The sequence below is a fragment of the Heptranchias perlo genome, chromosome 3 (assembly GCF_035084215.1).
Source record: "Heptranchias perlo isolate sHepPer1 chromosome 3, sHepPer1.hap1, whole genome shotgun sequence".
Taxonomy (NCBI): Eukaryota; Metazoa; Chordata; class Chondrichthyes; order Hexanchiformes; family Hexanchidae; genus Heptranchias; species Heptranchias perlo.
The window spans coordinates 35,652,524-35,666,362 of NC_090327.1; the positions used below are offsets into that span (position 1 = coordinate 35,652,524).

Below are 13,839 nucleotides of genomic sequence, written 5' to 3' on the forward strand. Positions count from 1 at the left end.
GGGTAAATCGCACCAAAAGCGAGGCCATGTTCTTTGGGAACTGGACCGACCGATCCTTTGTCCCCTTCACCGTCAGGTCGGATTACCTGAAGGTGCTGGGGATCTGGTTCGGGGGGGCCGGGGCGTGCACCAAAAACTGGGAGGAGCATATTTCCAAGGTGAAGCAGAAATTGGGACTGTGGGATCGACAATCCCTCTCGATCGTGGGCAAAAACCTGGTCATCAGGTGCGAGGTGCTCTCGGTGTTGCTGTACTTGGCACAGGTCTGGCCCATACCTCGCTCCTGCGCCGTGACAGTCACCGGAGCCATCTTCTGCTTTATCTGGAGATCAAAAATGGACCGTGTCCACAGGGACACGATGTACAAATCTCTGGAGAAAGGGGGGAAAGGCATGCCCAACGTGGCCCTCATCCTGATGGCCACTTTTGTGTGCGGCTGCATCAAGCTTTGCGTGGACTCTTGGTACGAAAACACAAAATGTCACTACGTGCTGAGGTTCTACCTATCCCTGGTGTTGCAAAGGATGGGCCTAGCCACGCTGCCACGGAACACTCCGTCCAGTTGGACCGTTCCGCCCCACCTGTCCCTCGTCGAAAAGTTAATGCAAAAAAACAATTTCGACCACAAGGCGATCAGTAAGTGATCCGCACGTAACATCCTCGAGACCCTGCGGGAAAAGGAGACGATGGATCCTGTCAGTTGGTTCCCTGAGCAGACTGTCAATGCCATTTGGCAGAACGCCTCATCACCAGAACTTTCAAACAAGCACCAAGACATAGCTTGGCTGGTGGTGAGAAGGGCCCTTCCCATCAGATCCTTCATGCACTCCCGGACTCTCAGCGCCACCGCGCGCTGTCCCCGAGGAGGCTGCGGTGCAGACGAAACCGTCACCCATCTCCTTCTGGAATGCGCCTTTGCAAAGAAGGTCTGGAGAGAGATGCAGTGGTATCTGTCCAGGTTCGTCCCGAGCAGTTCCGTAACACAGGATTCTGTGTTCTACGGGCTGTTCCCAGGGACGCACACCGAGACAGACATCAACTGCTGCTGGAAGACCATTAACTCGGTGAAAGATGCCTTTTGGTCTGCCCGAAACTTGCTGGTCTTCCAGTGCACGGAGCTGTCCTCGACCGAGCGTTGCAGACTGGCACATTCCAAGGTCCAGGACTATGTGCTCAGGGATGCACTGAAGCTAGGTGCGGCCGCCGCAAAGGCTCTGTGGGGAAAGGCAACCATTTAGAGCCTTCCCGCCATTGTATACCGAGGGGCTGCAATCAGGGAAAACCCCCCCCGGGCAGAATGTAAAATTCAAATTGCTGTAATGTACCTGTAATGAATCTGTAATGTACCTGTAATGAAGCTGTAATCAATAATCTGTATTGAGTATAATGCAATGAGACACCCCAGAGTGACATGAACTGTAATTATACACAATGTGTTCCTTGAACTGTACTTGCTTTAACCTGCAAATTGTATAATCTGTATTGTGTACGATTGGAATGTGATATGACAACTGTATTGTATGTTTTTGCTACAAATTTTATGAATAAAGTATATTTTTTGAAAAAAAAAGGCTGATCTCCCAGGACGAGGCTAGCCCATTGCACTTCGGGTGTGTTGACGCCTGCGATGTTCCCAAACGCGGGATACTCGACTGCAAAATTTGTGGTAGTGGGGGACTGCGTTCGCACTCTCCCCTGGTTTATGATTAAAAACAGAAATAACATGTGCTCTCAGAGCGGTGAGTTTTTAATGGAGTAACTTCCAAGCTCGAATCACTGTCTATCCGAGCGATCAGCGCGAAGGACTTGCTGGCCGATTAATAGTGGTGTTCGTCGTTTTTCTGTAAAATACCTAGTAACCCTTAGATATTAAAGCATTTCCAGGACTGGGTGCTGAGATGCAGCCGCCGCAAAAGCTCGATGGGGAAAGGACGCTCTCACCATTGTACGCTGAGGGACTGGTAACCAAAAAAAACTCCTCGTAATGAATATGTAATTGATGTAATGTAACTGTAATCTGTACTGATTGCAAGTGCAATGAGGCACCCTGGAGTGTCATGAACTGTATTTATCATGTATGACCTGTAATTGTATTGTGATAGTTGCATTGCATTGTTTACCTTAACAAATTTTATGAATAAAGTATATTTTTGAAATATAAAAAAAACACCATTTCTACTGCGGTGGCGGCGTGGCCTAATCACCAAATCATACCTTCCTCTCTCTCCCCACTCCCTATTCCTCCAGCATCATCTCCTCCTTCAAGCACCTCATCCTGTTCCATCCCCTCACCTCTCGTTTAAAATCTTGTTCGTTAGCACCTCCCCAAGTCCGCACCCTTGGTGATTTCAATCTCCATCTCAGCTCACCCTGCCCTCTGCTTTAATTACTCATGTTCTCCCCAAACCTCTCCCTCAGTATAAACTCTCCTACTCATATGAAGGGCTTCTTCTAGATCTTGCCATCTCATGTGACTCTCTTCTCCGATTGTTATCGATCACAGAGAAGGCCATCTCTGACCATTTCCTTATGTCCCTCACCACCCACATCCTCCTACTCCCTTCCAACCCCACTTCCTTCTGCGTCTGCCCCTGGGAAAAACTCTCCCCCAATTCACTTAAAATTGCACTTTTAAGCTGCCAACTGCCTAGCCCTTTAGCCTTCCATTCACTGTCGATCTGCTCAACCACTCCCTCACCCCCACCTTTGATGCTTTTGTCCCAGTAAAACCTTTTCTCTCTCCCATCCTGGTTGTTCTCCCTGCTATGGTCCCCATCTTCAGTCCAAGGGGTGGAGACATGAATGTATCTGAGGCACAACTGGTTCAGCCATACATCATCAGAGCTGGCTTTTGTTTTATTTGTTCATGGGATGTGGGCATCACTGACGAGGCCAGCATTTATTGCCCATCCCTAATTGCCCTTGAGAAGGTGGTGGTGAGCCGCCTTCTTGAACCGCTGCAGTCCGTGTGGTGAAGGTTCTCCCATAGTGCTGTTAGGAAGGGAGTTCCAGGATTTTGACCCAGCGACGATGAAGGATTGGCGATATATTTCCAAGTCGGGCTGGTGTGTGACTTGGAGAATGTGCAGGTGGTGTTGTTCCCATGTGCCTGCTACCTTTGTCCTTCTAGGTGGTAGAGGTCGCGGGTTTGGGAGGTGCTGTCGAAGAAGCTTGGCGAGTTGCTGCAGTGCATCCTGTGGATGGTACACACTGCATCCATGTTGCGCCGGTGGTGAAGGGATTGAATGTTTAGGGTGGTGGATGGGGTGCCAATTAAGCGGGCTGTTTTGTCTTGGATGGTGTCGATCTTCTTGAGTGTTGTTGGAGCTGCACTCATCCAGGCAGCTGGCTGGACCATGTCAAGCTCTATGCGGGTTCACTCTCCTCCATCCTGGAGAGCAAAGATAACTCCCAGCTTCTTTTCTTCAACACCAAACAACTCCCTAAACCCTTCTCCCCTATCCTATAAACTCCCATCTCCAACATTTGCGAGGAGCTCATGGACTTCTTTGTCACTAAGATTGAGATTATCTGTTGAGCTGCTTCTGCTGCTTTCCCTATTCCCTTGCAAATTTCCCACTAGACTCCCTCCTGATCCCACGTCTTTCTCTAGTTTCTTTCCTAGCTCCCCTTTCTGAGCTCACCTTGTCTATGTTGACCCCATCCTGCTTCCTAGACCCCATTCCCACTAAACTGGTAACCACCCATCTTCCCTTCCTGGTCCCTATGTTAACTGACATTGTAAATGGTTCTCTCTCCTCAGGTACTGTTCTCTTCCCTATCCGAACCGCTCTTTCTCAAAATACGCAACTTTGACCCCTTTGTCCTTGCAAACTACTGTCCCATCTCCAACCTCCCTTTCCTTACCAAGGTTGTTGAACACGTTGTCACCTCCTAAATCTGCACCCATTGTTCTGGCAACTCTCTGTTTGAATCTCCTCAGACAGGTTTCCACCACTACCATTACACTGAAATGGCCCTAATCACAAACAACATCCTCTGTGATTGTGACCATGTGCATTTTCCCTGCTCAGCCTCCTCAGCCTCTCTGCAGTATTTGACAGTATTACAGTAATTCTCTCCATCCTCCTCCAGCGCCTCTCCTCTGTTGGCTGGCTCAGTGGCAATGCCATCACTTGGTTCCATGCTTACCTAACCAATTGTAGCAAGAGCATCTCCAGCAATGGCTTCTCTTCCCACCCCTGCACCATTACCTCTGGAGTCCGCTAAGGACCTATCCTTGCTCCCCTCCTCTGCCTCATTTACCTGTTGCTCCTTCACAACATCATCCAAAGACATGGGGTCAGTTTCGACTGTACACTGATAGCACCCAGCTCTACCTCTCTACCACCTGTCTCAACCCTTCCACTACCTCTGCGCTGACAGACTGCTTGTCCAACATCCAGTCCTAGATAAGCCGCAATTTCCTCCTGTTAAACACTGGGAAGACTGAAGCCATCGTCTTCGGCCCCCGCCTCAAATTCCATACCTTCACCACTGACTCCATCCTCCTCCCTGGCTACTGCCTCAAATTCGCAACTTGGCATTTTATTTGACCCTGAACTGAGTTACCAACACCATATCCGACATAAAATGACATAGAATGTACAGCATTCGGCCCAACAGATCCATGCCTGAGTTTATGCTCTACACAAGCCTCCTCCCACCGTTCTTCATCTAACCCCATCAACATATCTTTCTTTTCCTTTCTCCCTCGTGTTTATCTAGCTTCCCCTTAAATGCATCTATGCTAGTCGCCTCAACTACTCCTTGTGGTAGCGAGTTCCACATTCTAACCACTTTCTGGGTAAAGAAGTTTCTCCTGAATTCCCTATTGGATTTATTAGTGACTATCTTATATTTATGGCCCCTAGTTCTGGTACCCCCACAAGTAAAAACATCTTCTCCACGTCTACCCTATCAAACACTTTCATAATCTTAAAGATCTCTATCAGGTCACCCCTCAGTCTTCTCTTTTCTAGAGAAAAAAGCCCCAGCCTGTTCAATCTTTCCTGATAGGTTTAACCTGTCAGTTCTGGTATCATCCTAGTAAATCTTTTTTTCACCTTCTCCAGTGCCTGTATATTCTTTATATAATATGGAGACCAGAACTGTTCATAATACTCCAACTGTGGTCTAACCAAGGTTCTACACAAATTTAACATAACTTCCCTTCTTTTTAATTCTATTCCTCCAGAAATGAACCCCAGTGCTTTGTTTGCGTTTTTTATGGCCTTATTAACCTGTGTCGCTACTTTTAGTGATTTGTGTACCTATACCTCCAGATCCCTCTGCTCCTCTACCCCATTTAGACTCTTATTTTCCAAGGAGTATGTGGCCTCATTATTCTTCCTACCAAAATGTACCACCTCGCACTTTTTAAAAATTCGTTCATGGGATGTGGGCGTCACTGATGAGGCCAGCATTTCTATACCCATCCCTAATTGCCCTTGAGAAGGTGGTGGTGAGCCGCCTTCTTGAACTGCTGCAGTCCGTGTGGTGAAGGTTCTCCCACAGTGCTGTTAAGAAGGGAGTTCCAGGATTTTGACCCAGCGCCGATGAAGGAATGGCGATATATTTCCAAGTCGGGATGGTGTGTGACTTGGAGGGGAATGTGCAGATGGTGTTGTTCCCATGTGCCTGCTGCTCTTGTCCTTCTAGGTGGTAGAGGTCGCGGGTTTGGGAAGTACTGTCGAAGAAGCCTTGGCAAGTTGCTGCAGTGCATCCTGTGGATGGTACATACCGCAGCCGCAGTGCGCCGGTGGTGAAGGGATTGAATGTTTAGGGTGGTGGATGGGGTGCCAATCAAGTGGGCTGCTTTGTCCTGGATGGTGTCGAGCTTCTTGAGTGTTGTTGGAGCTGCACTCATCCAGGCAAGTGGAGAGTATTCCATCACACTCCTGACTTGTGCCTTGTAGATGGTGGAAAGGCTTTGGGGAGTCAGGAAGTGAGTCACTCGCTGCAGAATACCCAGCCTCTGACCTGCTCTTGTAGCCACAGTATTTATATGGCTGGTCCAGTTAAGTTTCTGGTCAATGGTGACCACCAGGATGTTGATGGTGGGGGATTCAGCGATGGTAATGCTTATCTATATTGAAATTCATTTGCTAATTTCATGCCCATTCTGCAAGTTTATTAATGACTTCCTATATTTTGTCGCAGTCCTCCTCGGTATTAACTATACCCACCAATTTGGTGTCGTCCACAAATTTTGAATTTGTACTTCTGATTCCTGAGTCCAAATCGTTTATGTAACTAGTGAACAACAGTGGTCCCAGCACTGATGCTTGTGGAACACCACTTCCCATCTTTTGCCAGCCTGAGTAATTACCTTTAACCCCTACTCTCTGTTTTCTGTTTTGTAGCCAGCTTACTATCCATTCTGCTACTTGTCCCCTGACTCCACATGCTCTGACCTTAGTCATGAGTCTACTATGTTGTACCTTGTCAAAGGCCTTTTGAAAATCCAAATATATTACATCTACTTCATTACCCTTGTCTACCCTTTCTGTTACTTCTTCAAAGAATTCAATAAGGTTGGTCAAGCATGACTTTCCCTTCTGAAATCCACGCTGACTATTCTTTATTATATTTTTGGTTTCTAGATGTTTTTCTATTACCTCTTTGAGTAAGGAATCCATTATCTTTCCTACCAACGATGTTAACCTTGGACTTGTTCTATCTCCCTTATTAAATGTAAGAATCACTTTAGCTGTTCGTCAGCTTCTGGCACTATTCCCTTTTCTAATGAATTTTTATATATATGTAATAGTGCCTCTGTTATCTCTTCCCTAACTTCTTTTAATATTCGCGGATACAATCTATCCGGACCAGGGGTTTTATCCTCTTTACGTTTGATTAGTTTATCAATTAGCTCCCCCCTTTCCACCTTAAATGTCTTTATTTCTTTTTTGTACCCTTCTTCTAATGAAGGGCCAAGACAGAATCTATTTGGTTAGAATTAAGGAAAAATCGAGGAGCTATTACACTACTGGGTGTATACGACAGGCCACCAAATAGTGGGAAGGAGATAGAGGAGAACATTTGCAGGCAAGTTACAGAAAGATGTAAGAACTATAGAGTAGTGATAATGGGGGACTTCAATTATTCCAGTATAGACTGGGACAGTAACAGTGTAAAGGGCAAAGAGGGGGAGGAATTCCTGAAATGTGTTCAAGAACTTTCTGGAACAGTGTGTTTCCAGCCCAACCAGGAAGGAAACAGTGCTGGATCTAGTTCTGGGGAATGAAGTGGGGCAGGTGAAGCATGATTCAGTGGGGGAGCATTTGGGGAACAGTGATCATAATATCATTACATTTTGAACAGTTTTAATGGAAAAGGACAAGGAACAATCAAATGTGAAAATGCTTAACTGGAGGACGGCAAATTTCAGTGAGTCAAAAAGTGATCTTGCCCAGGTAGATTGGAATCAAAAATTCGTAGCAAAACAATAATTGAACAATGGGAGGCCTTTAAGGAGGAATTGGTTTGGGTACAGAGTAAACACATTCCTACAAGGGGGAAAGGAAGGGCATCCAAAGCTAGAGCTCTCTGGATGACTAAAGATATAGAGATTAAAATGAAACAGAAATTGGAGGTTTATGATGAGTGTAAGGTTTATAATACAGTAGAGAACCAGGCTGAATACAGAAAGAACAGAGGAGATTTAAAAAAGGGAATAAGAGGGGCAAAGAGAGAGTATGAGAGTAGATTAGTGGCTAACATAAAAGGGAACCCAAAAGTCTTTTATAAACATATCAATAGTAAAAGGGTAGTCAAAGGAAGAGTGGGACTGATTAGAGACAAAAAAGGAGATCTTCTTGTGCAGGCAGAGGGCATGGCTGAGGTACTAAATGAATACTTCACATCCGTCTTCATTAGAGACGAGGATGCTGCCATTGTAGCAGTAAAGGAGGAGATAGTAGCGATAGTGGATAGGATAAAAATAGATAAAGATTGGCAGTACTCAAAGTAGAAAAGTCACCTGGTCCAGATGGGATGCATCCTAGGTTACTGAGGGAAGTAAGGGTGGAAATTGCGGAGGTTCTGGCCACAATCTTCCTGTCCTCCTTAGATATGGGGGTGGTGCCGGAGGACTGGAGGATTGCAAATGTTACACCCCTGTTCAAAAAAGGGGTGAGTGATAAAATCTGAAATTACGGGCCAATCAGCCTAATGTCAGTGGTGGGCAAACTTTTAGAGACTATAATCCAGGACAAAATTAATTGACACTTGAATAAGTATAGACTAATAAATGAAAGTCAGCATGGATTCGATAAAGGAAAATCATGTTTGACTAACTTGATTGAGTTTTTCGATGAAGCAACATAGTGGGTTGATGAGGGTAGTGCTGTTGATGTTGTGTATATGGACTTTCAAAAGGCATTTGATAAAGTACCACATAATAGACTTGTTAGCAAAATTAAAGCCCATGGGATTAGAGGGACAGTGGCAGCATGGTTACAAAATTGGTTAGGGGACAGAAAGCAGAGACTGGTGGTGAACATTTGTTTTTCAGACTGGAATGAAGTATACAATGGTGTTCGCCAGTGGTCAGTATTGGGACCACTGCTCATTTTGATGTATATTAATGACCTGGACTTGGATATGGAGGGTATAATTTCAAAGTTTGCAGATGTCATGAAACTCAGAAATATAGTAAACAATGTGAAGGATAGAAACAGACTTCAGGAGGACATAGACAGACTGGAGAAATGGGCAGACACATGGCAGATGAAATTTAACTCAGAGAAGTGTGAAGAGATGCATTTTGGTACAAAGAATGAGGAGAGGCAATATAAACTAAATGGTACAATTTTAAAGGGGGTGCAGGAACAGAGAGACCTGGGGGTGTATGTACACAAATCATTGAAGGTGGCAGACAAGTTAAGAAGGCTGTTAAAAAAGCATATGGGATCCTGGGCTTTATTAATAGAGGCGAAGAGTACAAAAGCAAGGAATGTGTGCTAAACCTTTGTAAAACACTAGTTGGGCCTCAACTGGAGTATTGTGTTCAATTCTAGGCATCACACTTTAGGAAGGATGTCAAGGCCTTAGAGAGGGTGCAGAAGAGATATCTTAGAATGTTGCCAGGGATGACGGACTTCAGTTATATGGAGAGATTGGAGACGCTGGGGTCGTTCTTTGTAGAACAGAGAAGATTAAGGGGCGATTTGATAGAGTTGTTCAAAATCATGAATAGTTTTGACAGAGTGAATAAGGAGAATCTTTTTCCAGTGGCAGACGGATCAGAAACCAGAGGACACACATTTAAGGTGATCAACAAGAGGTGACATGAGGAAACATTTTTTTTACGCAGTAAGTTGTAATGATCTGGAACGAGCTGCCTGAAAGGGTGGTGGAAGCAGATTCAATAGTAACTTTCAGAAGGAAATTGGATAAATACTTGAGAGGAATAAATATACAGGGCTATGGGGAAAGAGCAGGGGAATGGGACTAATTGGATAGCGCCGTCAAAGAGCCGGCACAGGCACAATGGGCCGAATGGCCTCCTCCTGTGCTGTACAATGATACTATGACTATGATACTTTGAGACTTCCATCTCTGTACTTTCATCCTCCTCTGCCTCTCAGCCCACATGCTGCTGAAATCCTCATCCTTGTCTTTATCACTTTCCAGACTCTACTATTCCAATGCTCCCCTGGCCAGCCTCCTATCCTCCACGCACTGTAAACTTCAGCTCATCCAAAATTTCTGCTGCCGATGTCCTATCCTGCACCAAGTCCCGCTCACCCGTCATTCCTGTTTTTGTTGACCTGCATTGGCTCCCGCTTCCCCATTGCCATGTTTAAATCCATTCATGACCTTGCCTCTCGCAACCTCTGTTTCCTCCTCCAGTGCTACAACCTCACCCCTCCAAACTCTCTGTTTATCTAATTGTGTCCTCTTGTGCCTACTCCCCTCACTTCAACCCAACTTTGGTGGCTGTGCCATCAACCACCTAGGCCCCATGCTTTGGAATTCCCTCCCTAAATCCTTTCACCTCTCCACTGCTCTCTTATCCTTTAAGAACCCCATAAAACCCACCTCTTTCACCTCTCCTAGCAGCTCCTTCTTCGGCTCAGCGTCGATATTTGTCTGATTATGCTTCTGTGAATTTTTTTTTTTTATTCGTTCATGGGATGTGGGCATCGCTGGTGAGGCCGGCATTTATTGCCCATCCCTAATTGCCCTTGAGAAGGTGGTGGTGAGCCGTCTTCTTGAACCGCTGCAGTACGTGTGGTGACAGTTTTCTCACAGTGCTGTTAGGTAGGGAGTTCCAGGATTTTGACCCAGCGACGATGAAGGAACGGGAAGTCATGTCTGACAAATTTGCTTGAGTTCTTTGAGGACATAACGTACAGGGTGGATAAAGGGGAACCAGTGGACGTAGTGTATTTAGACTTCCAGAAGGCATTCGACAAGGTGCCACATAAAAGATTATTGCTCAAGATAAAGAATCACTGGATTGGGGGTAACATTCTGGCATGGGTGGAGGATTGGTTATCTAACAGGAAGCAGAGAGTTGGGATAAATGGTTCATTCTCGGACTTGCAACCAGTAGCCAGTGGTGTTCCGCAGGGGTCGGTGCTGGGTCCCCAACTCTTTACAATCTATATTAACGATTTGGAGGAGGGGACCGAGTGTAACATATCAAAGTTTGCAGATGATACAAAGATGGGAGGGAAAGTAGTGATTGAGGAGGACATAAAAAACCTGCAAGGGGATATAGACAGGCTGGGTGAGTGGGCAGAGATTTGGCAGATGCAATACAATATTGGAAAATGTGAGGTTATGCACTTTGGCAGGAAAAATCAGAGAGCAAGTTATTATCCTAATGGCGAGAAACTGGAAAGTACTGCAGTACAAAGGGATCTGGGGTTCCTTGTGCAAGAAAATCAAAAAGTTAGTATGCAGGTGCAGCAGGTGATCAAGAAGGCCAACGGAATGTTGGCTTTTATTGCTAGGGGGATAGAATATAAAAACAGGGAGGTATTGCTGCAGCTATATAAGGTATTGGTGAGACCGCACCTGGAATACTGCATACAGTTTTGGTGTCCATACTTAAGAAAAGACATACTTGCTCTCGAGGCAGTACAAAGAAGGTTCACTCGGTTAATCCCGGGGATGAGGGGGTGGACATATGAGGAGAGGTTGAGTAGATTGGGACTCTACTCATTGGAGTTCAGAAGAATGAGAGGCGATCTTATTGAAACATATAAGATTGTGAAGGGGCTTGATCGGGTGGATGTGGTAAGGATGTTCCCAAGGATGGGTGAAACTAGAACTAGGGGGCATAATCTTAGAATAAGGGGCTGCTCTTTCAAAACTGAGATGAGGAGAAACTTCTTCACTCAGAGGGTAGTAGGTCTGTGGAATTTGCTGCCCCAGGAAACTGTGGAAGCTACATCATTAAATAAATTTAAAACAGAAATAGACAGTTTCCTGGAAGTAAAGGGGATTAGGGGTTACGGGGAGCGGGCAGGAAATTGGACATGAAGCTGAGTTCAGATCGGTCAAGGCCCTGTGGGTGGCGGAGCGGGCCCAGGGGCTGAGTGGCCGGGTCCTGCTCCTACTTCTTGTGTTCTTTAGATTTGAGGTTAGGATCAGGTCAGCCATGAATGGCAGAGCAGGCTCGAGGGGCCGATTGGCCTACTCCTGCTCCTATTTCTTATGTTCTTATGTTCTTATTTCCAAGTCGGGATGGTGTGTGACTTGGAGGGAAACGTGCAGGTGGTGTTGTTCCCATGTGCCTGCTGCTCTTGTCCTTCTAGGTGGTAGAGGTCGCGGGTTTGGGAGGTGCTGTCGAAGAAGCCTTGGTGAGTTGCTGCAGTGCATCCTGTGGATGGTACACACTGCAGCCACTGTGCGCCGGTGGTGAAGGGAGTGAATGATTAGGGTGGTGGATGGGGTGCCAATCAAGCAGGCTGCTTTATCTTGGATGGTGTCGAGCTTCTTGAGTGTTGTTGGAGCTGCACTCGTCCAAGCAAACGGAGAGTATTCCATTACACTCCTGACTTGTGCCTTGTAGATGGTGGAAAGGCTTTGGGGAGTTAGGAGGTGAGTCACTCGCCGCAGAATACCCAGCCTCTGACCTGTTCTCGTAGCCACAGTATTTATATGGCTGGTCCAGTTAAGTTTCTGGTCAATGGTGACCCCCATTGCTTTAGGATGTGTTTCTACATTGAAGGTGCTCTATCCATGCAAGTTGTTTTTTTTCTTTTCTAACTTGCTGATGTCACTGTCATATGGTATTACTGACTTAAGTCTCTATTGTTAATAGAGCTCCCTCACACTGTCACTCAGTAAACCCTCCCCCCAGTGCTCTGTGTTACTGACTGTATCTCTACTGATGTTAATCTAGCTCCCTCACACTGTCATTCAGTTAACCCTCCCCCCAATGTTCTGTCTTACTCACTGTATCTGTACTTAAGTTAATCAGATCCTTTACACTGTCACTCAGTAACCCCTCCCCCAGCACCTCGTGTTACTGACTGTATCTCTACTGATGTCAATCTAGCTCCCTCACACTGTTGCTCAGTAACCCCTCCCCCCAGTGCTCTGTGTTACTCACTGTATCTCTACTGATGTTAATCTTGCTCCCTCACACTGTCACTCAGTAACCCCTCCACCCTGCATCTCGTGTTACTGACTGTATCTCTACTGATGCAAACCTTGCTCTCTCACACTATCGTGCTCAGTGACTTCTCCCTCCAGTATCCCTGTGTTCTGTACTGTATCTCTACTGATGGAAACTGAAATAGAAAAACAAAGGTACATTTGTGATTCCATGTAAGATGGTGATAATCGCTGTTTGGCGCCATGTCTGTGAATCTTTTGGTGTGGTCCTCAATGGAAAGGTTGTGAGTGAGATGTAGAATAATGACCAATGGATGCAGGAGGAGTTGACTGTTAGTTCTGTTCTGACTGATGCCGCTGGAACCACACAGTCTTGGGAAAGACCCAAAAATCTGTGGAAACATCTGACAGCTTCTTAAATGCATTGTGAGAGATTCGCCTCATTAATTCTGATGTAGTGAGCAGGCGTGTGATGTTATCTACAGATTACTTGACATATGATTTATTTTAATTGGAGCACTCACTGCTTAAAGGAAGTGTGTTTCCAATCTTCTCCTCTGATGGGCAGCTCTAGGCTTTCTTAGCTGTTCTCCTTCTTAGGTTTTGACACTTCATACGATGAAGATTATTTTGTTGTTGCACAGTCTGGCATGTCGCAAGGCACCACAATGCTGTCACGGTTGTCCTTGTCAAGCGCCTTGGGACGTTTTATTAGGTTAAAAGCGCTATATAAATGCAAGTTGTTGTTGTTGTTGTGAGTCCCTGTACTTGTCAAGATGAAGACTGTTGGTGTCAGAGAATGGACAACTTTTCCCCTTTTTCTACACAGTGTCAGCATAGAAAACTCCCAGCTCTGGTGTAGCATAGGTTAGATTCAGATTAAAGCTCCTATGGCAAAAATTTTGTTCAAATTTTGGAATGCTATTGGCTTCTTCAATTCTGTCATGGCATATAAGGGGTTAAAAATCAGTTTCAATCACAGAAATCATGTCCCACCTTAACCTGATACAATTGTTACAGAATTGGACGGTTTTTCTGTGCCTCGAGTCCAAGGAAGGGGTCAAGCCATTCAATTCAAATTTGTGGGAGTTATTTAAATATACATTTGATAGGCATTTTTATTTTGAATTTTGACAGTTATTTAAACCTACTCAGTCCTAGTCAGTTTTATAAAGGTATTTATCAAACTGTTTTGTGCAATTGGAGAGTTTGTCTGAAACCTTCAAGAGAAATAGACAGACAGCAGCCACGGACATTGAG

At 45.5% G+C, this 13,839-nt stretch overlaps 1 non-coding gene across 1 annotated transcript; it reads left to right on the forward strand.

Annotated features, from left to right (window-relative positions):
* Nucleotides 1–1,533: 1,533 nt before the first annotated feature.
* Nucleotides 1,534–1,698, forward strand: LOC137320332 (U1 spliceosomal RNA). Its single transcript, XR_010962489.1, has one exon. It is a non-coding gene; the product is annotated as a U1 spliceosomal RNA (small nuclear RNA).
* Nucleotides 1,699–13,839: the final 12,141 nt, after the last annotated feature.